General features: G+C 37.1%; 1 protein-coding gene across 3 annotated transcripts in view; it reads left to right on the forward strand.

Annotated features, from left to right (window-relative positions):
- The first annotated feature begins 9,175 nt into the window (after positions 1 to 9,175).
- A1CF (APOBEC1 complementation factor) overlaps positions 9,176 to 22,562 on the forward strand; it is a 76,502-nt gene continuing 63,115 nt past the window's right edge. For 2 of the 3 annotated variants that reach the window (XM_077125299.1, XM_077125300.1), the window contains exon 1: positions 9,176 to 9,286. The gene's annotated coding sequence lies outside the window, so the exon portion shown is untranslated. The remainder of the gene's footprint in view (positions 9,287 to 22,562) is intronic. The other variant, XM_077125301.1, reaches the window with a different exon arrangement.

The raw sequence follows: 22,562 nt of genomic DNA on the forward strand, positions 1-22,562 counted from the left end.
AACAGAATTGAGTAAGGTTGTAAAGTTTCATTGTTGCATTTTCAGTTGTACGCCATTGTATGAAGTTAATGGGTTAGAAGTAATCTTTGTGGACATGTCAAAATATTTCCAGAAACAGGATCCAGAAATCTTTTGGTTGGCCATAGCAAACACAACATGGGATGCATTTTAAACCATGAGCTGCCTTCTCCAATTCTCTTACCTCAGGATTCAGGCATACTGGTGCAACCCTGAGCACCGAGCACATGTTTTAATTTGTGCTTTAACATCAACTAAATGCACTGGGAGCCACTATTCTGCTTTTATATTTCTCTTCCCTTCCCCCTTCGTTAGTACATCTTTCTGGATAGTGAACAAATCATAGTACTTGCTCTAATAGTCTGTAGCTAACATGCAATGACCACTACCATATGCCAGAGAGTGGAATAAGCAGTTTGCAATCTTCAAAATATCCTTATGACATAGGAACCAATATTATCCTCATTTTAGAGTAAAGGAAATTAAAGCATTAAGAATTTAAGCACATTCACCAAGATTTCACAGTAGGGGCTAGAATTTCAAAAAGCAGGGTATCTAGCTTGACAGCAGGAATGCTTAGCCTTGTGAACAGGTACATAGCTGCTTTACCACTCGGCCATATCATCTCAAATGAGTTGTAGTACTGACCACCCAATTCAAACCTAGAACACACCAACTTGCCCAGGGCATTAAGTGGGAATTCAAGTTTGTGAGCTGCTTGTCCCATTTCTTCCTTTGGTGCTCTACTTCAGATTAGAGTTTTTTCCAGGCTTGCACAGTTCACTTCTTCCTGGACTCAATTTCCTCAATCACAGAAGAAGAGGCTCAGACTAAAGTCATTTCCAAATATCATAGTCTTCCTTTATTTCCCCCTGTGGATAGAAGCTTCTGATTCAGTGGTTCATGTGACAGTCTGCTGTGAGTACCTCTTTGTCAGAATTATAACCACCAGCAGTGCAGTTGCCTGACAGGGGCTCATATTTCAAAGAGTTGGTAGAATCATGATCATGTAACAAAAGGATCACAGGGTTTTATTGCAGGAAGAAAAGTTAAGGCTTAAAGGGCCTTGATGATGATGGTGAGGGACAAAACTGGAACTGAGGTCACATCTCCTGACGCCATTCCAGGGTCCTTCCTAACATCACTTTGAACTTGTCACATATTGAAGCATTTACCCAAAGTTGTGTACTTTTTTTTTTTTGCTTATTTTAATGGTGAAAAGTGCAAGAAAGAGTTTGGCGAAGGTTAAGTAGAGACCAGAGAGTTGAAAAAAAGTGTGGGGAAGGAAAAACACATTTGCCCACTCCTCGAGATACTCTCAGCTCTGCACAAAGTGAAGAACACTCTGCAACCAGCCACTTCAGTACCCTTCTATGCAGCTACTATACCTATGATGAGAGCAAAATTTAAAGTGAACCCACCCAGGCTTCTCTTTTCTTGACCCAACTCCATGTGACATATCAAATTCAGTTATGTTAAGCACCATTTTATCAACTACTTGGGAAAAGAGAAAAAAGAAAATAGTTGTGTGCAGTCTTCATTTTTAAAATAACCAAGATCCTAAATAGTATCTAAATGTATTCTTCTTGAAGAAATCCAAATAATAGTGACACAAATATTTTTAAGGTTTTCTTTATAGGGTCTTCTTTATAGTAACCTATTCTTTTTATGAATACTAATTTCTGTCAAATGTCTTTGAGGATAATAACTCCTGGACATTCCTCTTTTGTATTTGTTGCCTCTATTTCATTGAGTTGCCTCTTCTCAAATGCTTATTGATTTTGATTACTCATTTCTTAATTCCATTATCTATGTCATTATTGTCACATTGCAAATGTTATCTGTGTTTCCTATTATATGAATCCAAACGTAACTCAAAATAATTCAGTTTTCCCTAAAGTGACTTAGAAATATGAGTAAAACATAACACACCCATATAACAGTGTAGTTATCTCACAAGAGGGAATAGGAACCCCAAGGAGGTAAAAACAATAAGCAGCAAACAATTGCCAAGAGCTGGCATTAATAACTAAGGGGAATGGATTTTAGTAACCTTTTGTAGTCTGTGGACCTGACAGAGACAGGATGTTGATATTGAGCTCCCTCATAAAGCCAGGGCTCTTGAATGCATTTCTACTACCCAAACTGAAAATATATGCTGGAAAACATTTGCCCACTAGCAAAGTAAAAGGAAAGTAGAACTTGTGTCTCAACCTTAGATCTGGCTGAATTCAATTGCTCTTGATATTTATAACCACCAGCCTTTCCTTATGTGGGTTTCAAGGTCAAATGTGTATATACACATATGCATGTGCATATGCATACATATATATATATATATATATAAGCAAGTGCATATGTGAATGTGTAGCAAAGTAAAATTATACAGATAATGATATGCATATTATCTGTATAATACTGTAAGTTCCCAAAAGAAAAATTAATATAAAAATCATCCTAGACTGTTCTACACCTAATTGTATGCTGAGCTTTGAAATTTCTTGCTTTTTGATGCATTTGTCTTTTTCACAAAAAAGGAAAAAAAGTGATGATAAAAAATATATATATTCCTTCTAGCCTCCAACGTTCTAGAGCAGCTAGAAGGAAAAATCTGGGAGGATCGTACACTAGCCCATGACAAACTCTGGGATCTATCCTATAACAACTTGTTGAAGAGTGCTATGAAAACTATTGCTTTTTTCTTTCTTTGCTTTGTATATATGTTACATTATACATTTAAAAAAGTTAAAAAAAAAAAAAGTAGCCTAGAGGAGGAAGCAAATACAAAATCTCTTTGGAGGGAAACTCCCTCAACCCAGGTGGCAAACCCAGATGGCCCAGGAGTCTCATAGGTAAAAACATCTGCTGAACAATGACAAAACTACAAAGAAAGACATCTAAAAGAGAGCTGGCAGAAATAACAAAAAGAAAAATTAGACTAGAATTAACTTCAGGTACTGTAATTATCATATATGGATTATGAAATAAGTATATTTATCATGATTTGTGAAATGAAAGATGGAATTGAAAACAAGAGAAGCAAGAATTCACAGCCCAGTAAAAGAACCAAGAAGAACTTTTATGATGTTTAAAAGCTCAATGGATAGGTTATTCAGAAGATTGCAGTGCTGTGAAGACAATAGTGAACTGGGAGACATAGCTGAAGAAGTTACCCAAGTGTTAGTAATCAGAATTCTAAAAAGAAACACCAGAGAGAAATGATGATAGAGAGTTTTATAGAACTGATGAAAAGCATATGTCCTCAGATTCGGGAAGCAAAAGGCTTCTCAAGGAGAATAACTAACGATACAGATTTGTTATGAAAGAACCAGGATATGAGAAGCCAGTTCTATCCAATTTAGCTGAACCTAATCTGGAAGAATCAAGGTCTAGTAAACGGAGACCTGAAGAGGAGATGGGAACTTACTATGTGTCAGGGAGTATGTTCTGTTGATTCAATATGTATATTAAATACATGTGTATATACTAAATACAGTCTCCACAGTGAACTATGATCTCCAAGCACATCTGTATTGTGTACCCCACAATGTAAAAGCATATCTATGTGGTTAGCCATACCACATAGATAATCTTTGACCTTGTGGATAAGAAACACTAGAGTTTTAGAGCATTGTATCTTGAGACCACATAGAATCACACTTTTCTGTTTGCTGAGATAATGGAGGAAGTACAGCTAATCTTCAAGATGCCTTTAAAAAAACTGGTTAAGTAAAACTAATTAAGGTAAATATTTACTGTCAATTTAGCACTAGGCTAAGCATCATCCTTACCTTCTCTCCTTTGCATCTCACAGGATCTCTGAGGTAGATGTTATTATTTGCATTTCTGAATGTCAAAATAGAGGCCTAAAGAGGTTAGAAAACTTGCCTGAGGTCAGGAAGCTAGTGAGTGGTTGAGTGGGGATTTACAGCCCAGCCAGACTACAAAGTCCATGCTTTTAAACTTTGTTTTCCCACTCCTTATACTGTCAGGGTTGTTGTGAAGACCTAGCTAAAGTATTTTGAAAACTGCGAAGCACATTTGAAAGTAGGTTTCTATTTTGTATTAAACCATGATGAGAACAAATTAAGAATTAGCTTGCTTATCAAGCAGTAACTTCAGTTGTGTTTGACATGTTAATATTCTCTTCATAAAAATCTCGCCATTAACTTCAGCTTTCTTTTTTCACCCGACAATGTAGTAGCACATACAATTAGCATTTTATGATTCTATTTTTAAGTTATTCTTAGCCTCCAAGTTATTCCAGTATTTGAGAAAAATTGTCCTTTTTATTTCATTGATAAATGTTATCTTACTTGAATGTGGAAAGTGTGGATTTACTAAATTAGTCCTGATTTGAATTGAGATTGTTATAAAGGCCAGATCTAGTTTTTTTTTAACTGAAAAAATAAATAATTCCAACAATAAAAAAAGTTTAAAAATAGATAAATAATTCAAGAATGCTGCCTAAATTGCCATGTAACTTCTCAGACTCTTAGTTAGCTTGAAGAATGCAAAATAGCAAATGGTCACAAACAGTGTAAGAGGAAAAATGACTATGGTTATGCTGTATCTTGACTGGGTTGTATGTGAATGTAATGTGTACACATACACACCCACATATATAAATGTGTTTTAACTTTGCTTCCTCCAGAGTGTCCTCTATCTTTTGAAAACAATACACCTCATTTTGTCAAAACTTAGTAAAATATTTCAAGGAAATAGGTAATGACATGATCAGTAAAAGAAAGACCACGTGATAATTCCCTTTTAAGAAGTTATCTAAAAATTAATGGAAATTGTACTGATGAAATTATTTTCTTGATGGTAAAGAGAACATAGCACAACAAATATATTAAATCCCTGAAGATCAGTATTCTCTAGTATTAATGAATGAAAACACCAAATAGGGCCACTAGATTTAAAAATTTATTTTATAAAAATCAATGTTTGCTTTTGGGTTGGTTGGATTAAACAGTATTTCTTTACAGAAAAAGAAAGTGTTTAAAAACTTTATTTTCATTAAACAGAGGAATGGCTAAGAAAAGGAGAAAAGATTGAGAGGTGAGATACTGGGCCAAAGTTTAAACAACAGGCCAGGTTAGCATCCTACCTGCTGCCTTAGGCTTTAAATGTAGCATAGACTTCAGATAAATTCTCAAGTTCTTATTTAATGCTACAGTTACATCATAATGAAAATGAAATGCCATTCAAAATGCAGGAGAACAAAACACAGTTTCATAAACAGAAGAAAGCTAGAGGATGGGACTCGGCATGTGTGGGTGTGTGTGGGTGTGTTTGAGTGTGTGTTTTAATCAGTTCAACACTAGATGGCTCTAGTTACAAAACCAATACATTTTCAAAAGCCTAAAAGCCTGGAATATGAAATTGTGAGAACAGATGGGTTCTAGCCCACTGAAACAAATTCTGCTATCTTCCAAAGCCTTGTTGGCATAAAGAGTAGCATCAAACTTTTAGGTTTGAAATGCTATGAATTTCTAAGAGAGCAGGTGTGAATCCTAGAAGTCCCTATCTCACATATTAAAACAAGACGTTGCACTGACACAGCCTCAAAGATGTAGATTGAATCTGCTCTGCAATTAATCACTCTATACTCCAGTAATACTCTGCTATTTTCAAATCATTTTCACATCCAACAATTCACTTGGCCCTCTCAATCAGTGAGGTAGATAAAGAAGACAGGTGCTTCCCTTATTAAAGATGAATGCACTGGGATTCAGACAAGGAACTGAAACGTGCTCAAGGTTACACAGCTGAGAAGACGTGCTCTGACTGGGGACCAGGCTTCTGGCTCGGAGCTCTTTCTGTGCACTGCAGGGAAAGAGCTTTGGGCTTTTTGTTCTATGTTGTTGTCTCTGACATGGTCCTTCCATTCTGTAGAATACTTGCTCCCTTCCAGTCAGTTAAATCCCTTACCTACCACCAACCCAAACACTGAGTTCTGAATTGCTGGCAGATTGAAATTAGTGAAGAAGCATTTTGTTGGGGCAGGAGAGAGAGGATGGCGACATGAAAGAAAACTTCTTACTCTTGGTAATCTTTGACTTTTAATTATATTTCAGGTTTTTAAGACTTACATTTTACCTACTCCAGCAATAATCAATATTTTTTTTGCCTAAATATGCCAGTTTCATGGGGTGGTAAGTCAGTCTCACCAGACAATTAACATGTTAATAACTGATGATCGCTACCATCTAATGAACACTTACTATGGACCTGGTATAAGCCCACTCTGCAAACCTTTTTTTCCTGGAGCATTCCTATCACTAAATCCAACCAAAAGCTGCATCCAGCAATGTGGGGATTATTTCCCAGACTTTCTCCCTCCGTTCCCACATCCTCTCCATACAACATCTAGTTGATTCTACCTCCTGCACATGTCAATGACTTTCATCCTTCTCTCTGTATCCTTTCCCACCACCCCAGTGTGAGCCACCATCCCTGCCTAGCTGGTCTCCCTATGAGATGTCTTGCCTCGCTTCAATCCAATCAGTCTCTCTTATCTGAATGTGTAAATGAATGAAGGAATTCCAATGGTCATTTTTAAGACATGCATATTTTGATTTTAAAAAGGGAGGGAGGGTAAGGGGCAGGCAATGTCATTCCATGGCAATTCGTTTTTAATGCTGTAGCCAAAATATTCACAAATACATCATGGGGCTTCCTTTCTTAAAATCCTTCAGCGACTTCCCATTGCCCCATGAAAACATTCGAAACCAATAGCACGTCAGAGTCTTTTATCGGTTTGTCTTGGCTTCCCACCCACTCCAGCCACTTTTGTCCTCTTGCTTCTCAATGTCCTTCTATCAGTTACTCAAAAGCACCAATTCCTTCAAACGCAGGCCATCCACGGACACTGTTTCCACTGTTTAGAATGCCCACCTTCCCATCCACATATCCTTCAAGTCTCAGTTCAAATATCTTGTTTAGAAAGGCTTCCCTCAAGTCCCTCCCTGGCCCACACTCCCCAACCCAGATTAGGCGCCTGTGTCTTACGCCTGGTTAAAGCCAGTGCTTCTCCTTCATGACACTTAATACAACTGTAATACTTAATCATTGGGATAAGCATTTGTTTAATTTATGTACCCTTTATCTGGTTTGTTAACTCTGAATTCCTAAAGGCCAGGATGGTATTTTGCAAACTTTTAAAATTGTGATCCACATCAAAAAAAAAAAAAAGATGTTATACAAATATATACATATAGCCAAAACAAAAGTTTCATGAACAGTACTTACCATTTCTAGATGTAATTCACTTGGTTTTTCCTATTCTATATTTTCTGCTTTTCATATATAGATATAACCCATTTTATAGATTTTATAGCCTACTAATGGGCTCAACCCTCATTTTCAATAAACCCTGATCCAATGTAATGACTAGTATATAATAGGTCCTCAGTAATTGTATATGGACTATATCAGTGAAAAATAATATTTACTAGCCATTATTTAAGCCAGGTTTATTTTTACAAAAAAAAAGCAAGCTTTGCCATCCTGTGTACAGTTAGCAACCTTGATTAGACTCATGAGATTTAGGTCATGAATTTGATCCTATTCCAATCAGTTGGTTTCTCTGTCCTAGGCTTCAAGAAAAAGAAAGACCGATCCATTATTTTTCTTTCTATTGTGGTCAACTTATCCCTATCATTGCAGCAAATGGTTTTTTAAAAGCTAGAACAGAAAAATATTTCCAGCAATATTCTAATAATGCCGTTAAATTGATTAACGCTATTGGCACTTGTGAGCAATAACTGAATTGTCCTACCCTGCATTGCTAGTCTTAGGGCCATTTTCAGTTATTTCCAAACACTGTGGACTAACATGATTATGTTAGTTAGTTGAATGCCAGGACCCATTGAATAAGAAACTAACATTCTTTTCTAACTAATTAATGCAATTCATTCTTTTAGCTGTCATTTTTTGCTTGCCACTAGACACCTACAAACCCTAGCTTTCCTTCATCCTCACTCATTACCACCCAAGTACCAAAAACAGAAAATAATAAAGGCCCCCCTCCCAGGGCTGTCAACCTTACAAAACAGCAGTTCTTTGTAGGGAGCAGGCAAACTCAAGGTATGAACTCCCTGCACGTTTGGAAACCAGGAATGCAGAATGAACTTTCACTAGCAAAGCCAATAAAGACCATTTGGTCCTGGGGATCCACTCCCAGGGGGGAGGCACCGGGAAGCGGCCCTCCTACAGCAGTGTAGCTGGGTTTCCTACAGACCTCACTCCAGGAGTGCCATTTGTGCGGCAAGACAATTTTCCTGCAGTTTTTTTTTTTTTAAACCCTGTAATTCTAGTTTTGGGGCCTGTGGATTATAAGCCCTGCAACCAAAATTGAGTCAAAATTAGGGAAGTTTGGGTTCTCTTTTTTCTAAGTGTACTTTATTATCCCTAGGAATTTCCTCTACAGACTGGAGCTCTGAGCAGAGAATTTAGAATACAGCTGAGGTCTTTGAAAGTATAGTTTCTTTATTCTTCAAGAGAACAGATACTTCAACAATGAACAATGGTCTCAGCTCTACTCTCAACTCTCATATAAACCCACTATGTAGCTGATTATTATGCTCTCACAGCCACTGTTCCCACTTAAAATCTGGATGAGCAGCTTCTGTAAAAAGCAGCCTATTTTGACCAACCTGATCTGGCACCATTTACTTGATTATATAAATGCTTCATGTATTTTCTGTTTGTAAGCCAGCGTTTATCGACATACTTGACCCAAAACACTACACTTTATTCCATGTAATACAATGGCATAAATAGTATAAACCAGACATGAGAAATATTCTCCTAAATTATCTGGAGAATACTATTAATATTAATAAAGGGATTAATTTCCCTTTGGTATAGCAGCAATGAGGGAGCTGATATGAAGAAAAACTTAGCTACCCAAATTGCAATGAGTTCCAATTTTTAAATATATAAATCATTAAAACAGCTTTAAAATAATACTTGTATCAATGGTTTTTCATGCAAAATTCATTTTAATTTTGTAAACAAATGACAAGGGTGGTTTTGTAGATTCTGTCTGGGCAGTAGTAACCCAATTATCTGGTCAAAGGGCTACGTGGTTGTGAGAGACAGGATGAGTTAAAGTTTAACTCCCCAGAATTGTAAACCAAACCTTAGCCACTGAACCTTTGGAGTTTGATATGATGATTAGAATATAACCAGAGTGACACGTTGAATTCGCCATAATCAAGGAAACCTTTTCCGGGTGGGGATCTCTGAAATCACTCAGGTATGGTCCGTGTGTTTTTCTTTTTCTATTTCAACTCTGTGAAACTGTGTATCATGGTATGAGGGGGAATGCAGTGAAAACAGCTTTTTGCCCTCTTCTATTACAGAGCCTAATCCAAAGAATTGTCTAATTTGTTTTCATACTGGTGAAATAACCTGAAAGCAAACGGATATATTGGATTGCTCATGTAAGCACAAAATGAGATGTCTGCCTCGTATGCTCCTTGATTTAGTAAATTTCTGAAGCTAAAAACAAAACAAGTAGCTTTACCTCCACATATTCAAGAATGGGGCTAAGGTTCTGAGAAGTTTATTTAACTGTAGCCAGAGAATGGGGAGAGCCATGAATGACTGCCTGCCCTGGTCCTAGGAACCTGGGAAACATTAAAATGTAATTAACAGGAGAAATAGCATTAATAGTCACTGGAAGAATCCGTGTTCTCTATATGGTTATAACTCCTAATATATTTTAGACTTCACATAGTAATATCTCCCTCCCTCTCCTTTATCCTACCTCCACCACCCAAAATAAAAATCAAACCCATCTGGGTGAAGTCTTGCTATCCTGCTAACCAAAGGAATATCCTAAAGCTATTCACTTTTGACTCTAGTGAAAAAAAAAAAAAAAGACAAAAAAGAAGAGAAGAGAAAAGAGAGCAAGTGTAGAAAACAAGTGGCTTTGAGTACATTAAATCCCACCCCTGGGATCAATAATTATTAGGCCTTTTCCTTTCCGGGTGGTTTGGGCAACTGTGCTGCAGTGGATATATTTTCCGCATTATCATTTTGTTCACTTCATAAAGATGGTTCATAACCAGAAGATGATGGTATTTTCTTTAGAGACATAAATCAATCAGAACAGTTAACAGGAATATCCCATTCATTTAGGAAGTCTCCTAAACTTTCTGATTGGAATATGGTTTTTTCCATGATTACCAAAGTTCCAAGAATGAGCTCCAATTCCTTACTCTAGGAATTGTCAGATGTGTATTGTGTATCTCCAAGAGGGTACAGAATACCCTATGATTTGTGCATTGTATAGGGTTAGCGTTTTGTGAAGCATACATTCGTAAACTTGACTCTAATTATAATTTAGGAACATCAAAAATGAATTGATCTGGCGCAAAAACCTCCTCTATCCCGTGTGCTGAGGAGCATGTGATGGGAGTGTAGCTCTGGACATAAAGGTGAAATCACTGACTTGTCAAAGTGCTGGGGCCTTCCCCTGCCGAATCAATATACAGATTCATCCTCACATGTTTTACTGGCCCAATTAATGATTTTTCAAGTATAAGGGAAGTGAGAAGATTGTTGGCAGGGAAAAGAAATAAATTGCTTTAGGCATACATAACTAAATGATATAATGGGTGTGAAAACACTGGATATTTAGTCATTATTTCCAAGTGGACTAGTACCAAGTTAGTTTTGTGTCATCTCAAATATTAACATCTTATACTGTATTCAGTGAGCATTAATGAACGAGGCTCAAAAAAAGTGGCTCCATTGTCAAGTAAGTTGACGAATAAAGTGGTTAGACATATATAGCGGGTGATATTACTAAATGAGCACTTTGAATAAGAATCGCAAAAACAGACATTGATTGAACACTTACTGAGCACTGTATTGCCAAGAGCTGTTTGATGCCCTTTCCATGCCTTGTCTCATTTTATTCTCAGAAGAACCATACGAGGTAGCTATTATTGTAAATTTCACAAGTCAGAAAGTTGAGGCACACATAAGGTACTCAAGACACTGAATGACACCGAGCTAGCGAGTGGCAGAGGCAGGTGCCCCAGCCAGATGGTCTGACTCCAGTCTACGGGCGTAACCATTACTGTATTCACAGGGGCTGGGGATTTACTCTGTGCGTAAATTTGTTCATTCCACTGTGAATATTCAAGAGCATGGGCCTTGTTTTGTTTCTCTGTTTATAACAGAATATCTTTTTAAATGAACCTCTGTTAGCATCTCTCAGATCTGGTATTCCTCAGAACCTCATGTTCTTTCTTGAGGAAAGAACACTTCATTTTGGTAGCCCATGCCCAGCATTCATAACATTCAGAATTAATTGAGTCAACACTTCACATCGAAGGGAATTTCTAGTCTACTCTTTCCGCATCAAGCAGGGTCACATCTATCTCTGAGACTTTTTAAACTAATTATGAGAGATTAATGCCAGACAGAACTGGGCTGGCATGCCTGTTCCCAGGTCCCTATGTTTGTGACCTTGGGCATATTATTTAACGTCTCTGGACGTCAGATTCCTCATCTGTGAAAGAAGGATAAACTCTGCCGTATAGAATTGTGACGACTAAACGAGATGATGTAGCTGAAAGTCAAGCATAGCCCCAGGTGAACAGTAGGAATTCTGCAAAATTTGGTTTTCCATTTCCCTATTTGTAACAACCTCCAAAAAAGAATTTCTTCAAATTTTCTGAGCTTACCCATTAGTTCCTCTTTTGTCAAAACTATACTAATATAATTTAAATTAAAATCTACAAATAAATAACATTTTTATTAACCCTATTTCAATTATTTAGAGTAACAACTCAATTCTATTTTTAGTAATAAAAAAGAAAACAAACATAGTATGCATTCATGTTAAAGAACAGTGCTCAAGAAAAATCTTAGTTAAAAATTCAAATCTCGGGCAGGCCACAGTGGCTCAGTGGCAGAGTTCTCACCTGCCATGCCGGAGCCTGCCAGTGTCAAAAATAACTAACTAACTAAATAAACAAACAAACAAATAAATAAATAAAATTCTAATCTCTTTCACTGAAACCCACAGGACATGCTCTCTTGGTGTATGTTCATGTCATCACACACCAGTTGATGTATTAATCTGTCTCAATAATTGTCTTTTAAAATATTATCCCCCTCCGCCTTTAGAAAGCCAGGTAGTACTTTGGGTACTATTGCACAATGGTTTTCGTTACCTTATGTGGCTCTAAATGACTCAATAAGTTCAAACAAAACAGTATTGATCTACAGAGGATAAACACCATTTTATCTTATTCATGGAAACAGTAACTAGGCTTCTCTAAAGTGCAGTTCCAGCAGTCCGAACTTCCCCCGGGAAAAGCATCTGGGAAAGATGGGCACTACTGCCAGGACGTTTCACGTTAGAAATCTCAATCTCATCTGCTCCACGGCCTGATCCCGCAAAGGCCAGGCAGTTATCACGAACAGGTTTTCACTGCTGACCGGACCAGGAAAGCTAGTGTAACGTTTCATCCCATCACACCTAAGAGAATTAGGATATCAGCTTTCAAAATTGTTTAGAATTTTTAATAAACTAAAATTTTGTTTTGAATATTTCTGATTGATCCGAATCAAAAATTTAAATATTTCCTTTCAGAAAACTGGTTGTTGACTAAAATGCAGTGTGACCTTAAGCTCTCTGATTTGATTTTTTAAAGATATGTAAGCTAAGCTTTTTTTTAAAATATGGATATGTATGTAGAATTTTACATAGATAGGTATTAACTATATATAAAATGTTTTCTTGGTTTGCTTATTCTAATAGGGCTCGGTCCCTTGGAAATATCAAGGGGAGAAGTAGTAATGAGGATATGATGATTCCCTCTACTTTGCACGATTATGTATAGTGTTCTGTTTCAGTCAATAATATGACCAGAGAGAATACGAAAATTTGCCAGGAGGGAATGGCTAAATGAGCAAATTGATTTGCAATTCCATAAAATCCTACTTTCAGTGATGTAATGATGTCTTCCCTCCCTACAGCAATTAAAAATAACGCTGTGTTTTAGAATGCCCAGATGATTTAAAGAACAATGATTTAAGCAGCAGAAAAAAAAAACTACTATAATATCTGGTTTTCACAGATTATTATAATATAAAAGCCATTTCTTACTGAAGAATTTATTTGCATTTTTTACATACCAAATTTCCTCAGAGTCAATTTAGCATGCCAGTTTCTTCAAGGCAATTGAGTCTGTATTCATCCTTCTAGTAACAAAGTTAGTTACTGAAAGATGCTCTCAACCGGAGCTTATAAACCTAGATCTGCTTAGGCAGCCTAGTGCTGATTATGTAGTGGGTATCCAACTTCCAGGCTGGGCATTAACTGAATTATTGATCAGCTAAGAAGGGAGGGGAGACAATGAAGACAGGACAAAGGGAACACATGGAAGAGGAGAAGAAAAACAGTCCCATGCAAGTTCATGAAGAAAATCAGCCCTATAAGTATTTAAACTGGTCTAGATGCTGTGACTGATATAGTGAAAGAAGTGAGGGAAGGGGAGGGTTCTCCAAAATCTCCTAAGAGTCCTCTAAGAAGCAGACTAACAGCACTGGCAGAGCATTATGTGCAAATGCAAATTTCTTTTCTTTCCAATAACTCATTTTTAGAATTCTGTCCACTTCTATTGAAATTGGGTTGAGCATGTATCTTTCAAGCTGGAGCCTTCTGCATGAAGTAAATTGGTTTATTAGGTGCACTTCAACCCTAATGCCTCTAGTCATTTATAGTGGAAGTCAGAATAAGAATCCGTTGCCATGGGGACAGAAGTGTTCCTATACATGTAGGTGACTATCTCAGAATCATCTTTCCAATCTTCTACCCTGAAGATCCCCAGTATCCCTTCCCAGTTCAGGATTTCACCATCAACCAGTTAGAACTGGCACGCTGTGATGAGTTTAACAATAGCTCCTTAGGTACTTATACAGTTCCTGCCACATGCCAGGCACATGGATTAAATCATTTATTCCTCATCGCGAACCTATGAGAAAGGAACGATTGCTATGCTCTTTTTTTGGATAAAGAAGCTGAGGCTTAGAGACATGGAGAAACTCGCCCAAGGCAACTCCACTAATAAGAGGTGGAAGCAGGCGCCAACTCTGGCAGTCTGACACCCCCTACCCTTCACACACAGGATAGCTGGAACACTGGGAAGCATTGAATTTTAGAGCTAGAAGGAAACTTTTGAGATAGCTTCATCAACAGAGGAGAGCTGAGTGAGCTTCCCAAGGAGAGAGGACACTTCTTGTCGGGGTGGGAAACTGAGCGCAGCACCCTGTCCATCGGGCGCGCCCTTAGCCCTCCCCTCCCATTCAGCCTGATTCTCTGTACAAGTTCTGGAAGACAGATTAGCAGGCCGAGGGGACTATTCCTTCACTCTGAGTCCCACCGTGTCTGCCCAGACTCGTGGACTGAGGCAACCAGAGACTCGGTGACTCCCCTAAGGCAGGAGACCCGTTTTGTGGCGTGGAGAGACCGCCAGGCTGGGACGACCTAGAAAGAGGGCAGGCCGGCACTCCACCACAGGACGAGCCACAGACGCATGGCTGAGATCACAGAGTAATTGTCGCTCGGCCCCTTTGCACTCAAGCCCTGTCTGCATGGGAGGAGGGCACACCCTCCTTCCCCCTGGGATGAATCATTGGGCTGCCAGTTCTATGTCTGCCAAAGGATTCGCATATTTAAATTGGCCTAATTTTGCACTTCGAGAAACTTCCAAATAACAGTTCTACCCGCCTGAATAGAGTGATTCATTTAGGATAGGAGTACATTTCTAGGAGTTTCTTTCCAAAAAAAAAATTAGTAGAAAAGCAGGGTGTGGGTAACAGGGACACTTTGAGGTATTATCATCCATTATCACTTCTTCCTAAAATCACTTATCAGATGACCCTGGCAAGCCTTGTAGGACTAGTACTTAGGACAAGCAAGTTTTGATGAAGGGAAAGAGAAGATGCAGAGGAGAGGTAACCAGAGAGTAAATCAAGGATTTGCATGGCAGATGTCTGTCTAATCTTTGAGGAAGAATTTATTTTGCTATTAAATAATGTTGATTTTTAAATTAAAGTCATTTGAGCATGATGCTCATCAGACTCTAATTCCTCCATGGTCTTCCCTTATTATATACAGGTCCTAATACAATGGCATTGACTGAATTGGAATTTTTGAAGGAATGCCAATATATGGTCCCTTACGGTATTGTGTGATAAGAGAAAACCTATGACTCATAATATCTAAAACCCCTTTGTCTATCTTTTACAAACATAGCATGAATACTTCCAATAATAATAATTCAATAACTCAGATTTCAAAGGGGTTTGAAATCTAAAGCTCAGTGATCCTAAGCTCTCCTTCCTCATGTTACCATGGGAGAAAGAGACACACAAAGACTCTGAACCCCAATAAGGGGAAGAGTTAGAAGAAAAGGTGACATTAGAGTGCCATGTATGAGGTTCCGAGCTGTGTCCTCACCCTACCTCTTTTAATCACTGTGATATTTTCTATGAGGCAGGCATCATTTTCCCCAATTTCCAAATGAAGAAATCAGTGCCTGGGTAAATAACTGGATTCAAGTTTGCAAAGCTCTTAAGGCATGGAACTCTAGTATTTGAACCTAAGTCAGTCTAAATCCATGATCCAGTGTTTTTCCCACTGTGATACCTTCGCACATATGAATCAATTAATGAACAATTCAGGAAAAATATTACCTATTCTAATGTTGTATGGAGAAACCAGAAAATTAGGGGAAAGAGAAGAAAATCTGGAGTAATCAAGGAGGCTTTCCATTCAACTCAACAAATATGTAGTAAGCAGCCTCTAAATACCAGGATAATTTTGATGGGTGGTGAAACTGCAAAATTGACATTGATAGATCATGAAACGTAGGATGACTGAAAATATTCATGAAGAAGAGTAACGTAATAAAAGGAATATTTAGTAAAGTTACCCACTGTTTTGCAGAGTGCATTAGAGTTAGGAAAAACTAGAGGCAGAATTGAGACAATATCCCAGATATGAAGTACGGTAGCATAGCTGATAAATAATGGTGGTGGGAATTCAAAAGAAGGACAAAGTATCAGGTCTTGGTGACTGACTAGAAATGATGAACAGAGAATTAAGTAAGGACGGTTTATGCAGATGCATATAAATTAGTGTACAATCAGAATATATATAAACTAATTTCCTAAAAGAAAAACTATGGTAGATTGAATCATGTCCCTCACAAAGATATGCTCAAGTCCTACCCTCACTGAACTCATTTGTAAATAGGATCTTTGAAGATGTTAAGGCCAAACTGAAATAGAGTGGGCCTTCTTCTAAAATGACTGGAGACCTTGTAAGCAGAGGAAATTGGGCGCAGTTCTAGTAGAAGCCATGGGAGGAGTCTGAAGGTGACCACCAAGGGATGAAGGCAGAGATTTATTGCCAGCAAGCCACTACCAAAATGCTCCAGACTTTGGAGAAAGCATGACCTGCCAATACCTTGATTTTAAACTTCTAGCCTCCAAAACTGTGAGACAATAAATTCCTGTTGTTTAGGCCAACCAGTCTGTAGTATTTGTCATAGCAGCCCTGGCAAACTAAGAAATGTAAGGTTGTCTTTCATTACAAGCCTCAGATTGCCTCAGGGCCAATGTAACACAGGGCTTTAGAAAGATTTTGTATACTTCATTTGGGGATCAAATGTATTTCATTGATCACTGACTGGCAATCTTGGTAGAAATTGAGTTTCCAACTTAATTTCTTCAAATTCGTGTAAGGAAACCAGATGCCACAACTAAATTCAGAAGGAGACTTGATTAGAGAACAGAGACAAAATAACTCCAGATCAAGAATAAAGGAAATACAGCACTCAGAGGTCACTAGGTCTCTGTAATCACCATTTCAATAATGGGTCCCAGGACTATTAAATAAACATCTGCTTTTAAGTTGGAGGGTATCTGCACTGCACACTGTAATAACCACATAACCAATGCATGTCAACATAAAAATTAAGCATATATCCTCACAAAAACATGCACCTGGATGCTTACAGAAGCTTCTAACTTTTATTGTGCCCCAAATTGGAAGCAACCAAGATGCTCTTCAGTGGGTAGATGGATAAACAAACTGTGGTGCATCCATACAATGGAACATCATTCCATGTCTTATGAAGAAATAAACCATCAAACCATGAAAAGACATGGAGAAATCTTAAATGCATATTGTTACGTGAAAGAAGCCAGTCCAAAAAGACTATGTGATTTCAACTAGGTGACATTCTAGAAAAGGCAAAACCATAGGGACAGTAAAAAGATCAGTGATTGCCTTGGGTTTCTGGGAGGACGGAGGAGTGGAGGAGGGATGACTTAGGTGAAGCACATGGCATTTTAGAGTAGTGAAAATATCCTGCATGATACCGTAATGGTGGATACATGACATTGTACATCTGTTAGAACTCTTGGAGCTGCATAACATAAAGATGAACACTAATATAAATGTGGGTTCATCCATTGTGACAAATGAACCACATAATGCAAAATGTTAGTGATGGAAAAAGATGTATGGGGGTATGTATTGGAACTTTAGACTTCCTGTTCCTTTTTTCTATAAACCTAAAACCACTCTAAAGTGAAGTTTATTATTAAACAAATATGCAGAAAAATTCTGCTCTTCCCTTCAGGTTTTGTCATTCCAGGATTTTCTCAGCTCTGCCCATTCTTTCCCAGACCCCTTTAGGGAATTTGGAAATGGTGGGAAAGCGTGCATTTCATCACTGAGTGAAGATAGCGTATCACCCACTTGTAGGCCACATCTTACGAGTCCTAGAACGATCACAACACAGAAACCAGAGGGGTAGCCTAGGTTATACATAATTAGGGGAAGTAGAAAGCTACTGTGTTGTCTGACTCTAAGAAGTTCCTTTTTCTCCCCACAACCTATCCTTCCTCTCCCAGCACATGCACAGATTCCATATGCTGTAAACATTTTCCAAAATCTTTTGGGGATTAAATAACAATTTATTATTTATCTCTCAATTTCCAGCGTTGCCAAGGACAGGCAACTTAGGAGAATTCCTCTTTCAGACTTTCTGATATTCCTGTTCCAGGTGAGCACAGGCTGGAAGCCTGGTGTCAGAGCTCGTGATGGGAGGAAAGAACAGGTAGGGAAGCTGTGTTGTGCAGTGTCAAGCTGCCAACACGGGTGCTGGGGCATATTCAGCCCTATGTGTATAGGCACATGCACATGTGTGCTCATGTGTAGACACACACTAGCACACCCACATACACACAGGACCTTACGGGCAGGCATGAACTAGTCTTAGCAGGGGACATTGCGGAAAGAAGGATAGGAATCCAAGGCACGTGGCAATTGGGAAACAAAGGTCAAAGGTACCTAAGAAGTAAAATTAGAAATAACTGGTGTGTCTAGGAGACCTGATGCGCTTGAGCACAGAATAGCTCCAGTAATACTGCTTGCTAAAATTTAGAAATGCTTGCAGTTAAATCTCAAAGTTCTATTTTGACAAGACATACATAGGTTAATGCTTCCTTTCCTTGTGTAATTTATCACTTCAAAGTAAATCCTAGGGATTTAAGGAGCTTCTCATTGATTTCAAAGGGCATGTTATGCAAATAAATGGTGAAATATCTTTTAAAACATTTAAAATATACCTCTATAATTCTGCCTGCTGAAAAATATGCTCAAAATTAAAGGGTGCTTTAATTGGATCCGGAATTATGCTATTTTAAACAGATATTTTTAATAAAAATAAATTATTCTGTTTGAAATAACTATTTCTTCAAACAAAACAAAAAGGATTTATAGATATAAGGATTTTTTACGAGAAAGATGACCTTTGGACCAAATGTGCTTAATTTTCCCAAGAGTTTGGACATTTAAAAAAATGATATTGTATTCTGAGTCCTCATTTTTAAATAGTAAAAAAGATAAATAAAAATTGGGGAGACATATCCTCCCCTTTTGCATATTTGTATTAGCCAGATTAAGTCCAGGCATATCGCATACATACATACACACACACACACTCACATTAATGTGATAATCATTTGACTATTATGCATTGGTTTCTTCTTTTTCTCTGATAAACTCTAATTCAGTAACTCCAATAGTACTGTTTTCCTCCAAACAGACAGTTTTATTTTTCCCTATAGGTGTCCCTATTTTAATTATTCTATTCAAGAAGATATATGGATTTTAAATAATATCCTATCAACAAGCAATATTCAAAATATCAGTGGCAGACCTTATATATCTTTGCAAAAATAACTATTTCTTTAGCAGGTTGGGCCTATCAGCACAGCTTCTCTGGGACAATTAATCCTTTGTCTGCAAAGTAGGGTATATATCCCAGATGGGATCAGCAACTTCTTTAGCACTGGGCATTACAAAGGGAACAGGAGAGAGAATAAAGTAAAGGATTAAAGAATGGCAGAGAGTATGCGACAGAAGAAAGAAAAAAGAATGGTGAGGATTAATATGGTCATCTGAGGGAGGCAAAGAAGGCCCTACCCCGCAATATGTTGTATTTGGTGCCTACGAGTAGGCCTTGTTGCTTTGGTCACCCACCATTACACTAATCCATTAGCTATTTGGTCCTTGATGGACTTATTCCTCTTGGGCCATCCACACTCCAGCAGACCTAAAGATCAATGGGAGGACAGAACCAGCACTTTAATTTGAAATAATAATAATAATAATAAATGTGAGATCTGAGTCAGATCCTGCCAAGTTACCCATCACTGGGTAAACCATGGAGACTTAGTGCTCTGCTAAGGAGTGATGCTTCCTTCCAACATGGCCCAGAGCATAACAGAGAGCAAGTGATGACCATGTGTCCATATTAGGCCATATCTAAAAAGGGACAGATCCTGGATGTGTACAAGCAAGACATGAGACAGTCCAGCCACAACACTACTCAAAGGAGCCATTGGAGTAAGAGTCCAGGTCATTCCATTCTGGCAAAGAAGCTGAATTAGATGACCAAGATCATCTGTCCCAATGGAAGAGAGGGCAGGCCACAGTGGTTCAGCAGGCAGAGTTCTCACCTGCCGTGCTGGAGACCTGGGTACAATTCCTGGTCCCTGCCCAAGCAAAAAAAAAAACAATGGAAGAGAGAACAGGCTCATAGGATCGCCTTATCAGCTTCATCTTGGTATCATGCCTTCTTTATAGCAACATTTTAAGGACAAAGGGTAGATATTATTCTCTCCTTCCACCTGCCTATTTCTTAAGGTGAGAAACCGGGAAGAAGTAAAACTTAATCATTAAGAGCAAAGACTCTGGCCCTGGGTGACCTAGATTCAAATCATGGGCCTGCTATTTATTACCTGTGAGACGTTAGGCACATCATCTAAATTTACCTAACCTCGCTCTACCTTGGTTTAGTACCCAGATCAGAAGAAAACAATAACCCTATCCCACTGAATTACAAGGATTAGAAAAATTTTGTTTCAGGTTTTTAGAGCACAGTATACAATTATTCAATAAATGCTAGCTGAATTTATTGTTGTCATCATTATTTAAAATCTTTTAAAATTTTTGCCACTTGCTAGGCAAAAAATGTCATCTTATTTTTAATTTGCCTTTCCCTGATCACTGAAGATGGTGACCACATTTAAGTAATAATATTATGAGCCATTTTTATTTATTTTTTTCTGTGAGGTAACTGCCCATTTCATTTGCCTGTTTGTCCACTAATTTGTGAGTCTTTTATAATAGATTTAAAATTACTCTTTATATATTGCAGATATTAATTCTCTGTTTACTATATAAATATCGATTATTTCCTTCTAGTCTGTGCCTTCTTTTTTAGCTTCATTTATCATTATCTCATGCCAGAGATTTGTCATTTTTACATAGTCAAATCTGTTGGTCTTTCCATTGTGGTTCTTTATATAGTTAGTTAGGAAGACCTTCTGTACCAAAAAATAATTAAAATATTCTCCTGCATTTTATTACAGTAGCTATACAGACTACTTTAGACTTTAAAGTAGTCTTTAAAGGTTATCTCTGTAATCTGCTTAGAATTTGGGTGTAGGTTATGAGATTTTGTGCCTAATTTACTATTGTTTTCAAATTGTCTATGCTCTCCCTATGATTTGAGATAGTATCTGTTGGAAAATTCCAATATAAACAAACTTTGGGCATAGACTTTATATTCCATTCCAATAATCAATTTGCCTATTCCAGTTCCTATTTTAATTCTTACTTTTGATTAGGGTTGTTCACCAAATCATTCCTTATTTTCAATACATATGGCCTTACTGTACTTTTTTTCTACCAGATGAACTGTGGAATCAATTTGTCAAGTGTCAAAATAACTTTATTAGGATTTTAATTAAAATTACATTAAATAATCTTGGAAGAATTGACATCTTTAAACGGGAAGACATCCATTTATACAGGATATGTCTTGGATATTACTCATTTATTTATTTTATAAGTTTTGTTTGTATTGTTCAGATTTTCTCATTATATTTTATTTGCTATATCTATTGAATAGAAAAGATTTATTATTTAATTCCTCTTGTAGTATCCTTTTATTAGTTCTAATATTTTGTATAATTGAATTACTTGTTTTTAATGGTAATGAATGATTATAGTGATTGACCAGTAAGTATGATGGTTGCTGCATGTTTCTGATAAATGTTCTTTATCAATTTAATGATGTTTTATTCAATTGCTAAGTTACTAAGGTTTTTTTTAATTGATAGTGAATATAGAATTTTATCATTTGCCACTTTAAATTTTTTAATGTGTTTTTCTTCTTTATCAATGAAGTAAATTTCACTAATGAATCAATTCAACTAACAATATTGAATAATCTTTGTATTCTTGTAATGAACCCATCTTGCTTATTGTATTGTATTGTTTTGAAAGTCTCTCCATTTGGTTCAAATATATACTGATAAGTATTATTAATCTATGACTTTCTATAGTTTTATGACACCATTGTCTGGTTTTGTATGAGAGATAAGATCTCTGGGATAGTTTCATAAGTGTTCCATCATTCTCCATACTTCGAAAGAATTTATATAACAAAGGAACTATCTGTTCTTTAACTAACTTGCAAAACTTACCTTACTAAACCATCTGAATATGATGGTATTCAGGGAGAAAACTACTGGATATTTTTGTATGTATTTTACGATTATTTGTTTATCCAAATTTTCAACTTATTCTTGAGGCAATAAAGAAAATTCACACTTTCCTATATACTGGCTCACTGCGTCTATATTTTTCAAATTATTGGTAAGAGCATTCCTTTTTTTAAAAATCTCTGGATCTGTGCTTATATCCATTTTTCCCCTCTTAATTTTAAAATATCTTTTCTCCTTCTTTCTTTGTCAGGCTTGCCAAAGGTTTGTTAATTTACTGATCTTTTCAATCACTTTTAATTTATTTATCAACTACACATTTTTTCAATTTTATTAATTCTAACTTTTTCTTTGATCCCTTATCATTTTGTTTATCCCATTTTGTTCTTCTCCTATGTTCTTTAATTGAACATTTTCTT

This window comes from Tamandua tetradactyla, chromosome 13, assembly GCF_023851605.1.
Source record: "Tamandua tetradactyla isolate mTamTet1 chromosome 13, mTamTet1.pri, whole genome shotgun sequence".
NCBI classification, from domain to species: domain Eukaryota; kingdom Metazoa; phylum Chordata; class Mammalia; order Pilosa; family Myrmecophagidae; genus Tamandua; species Tamandua tetradactyla.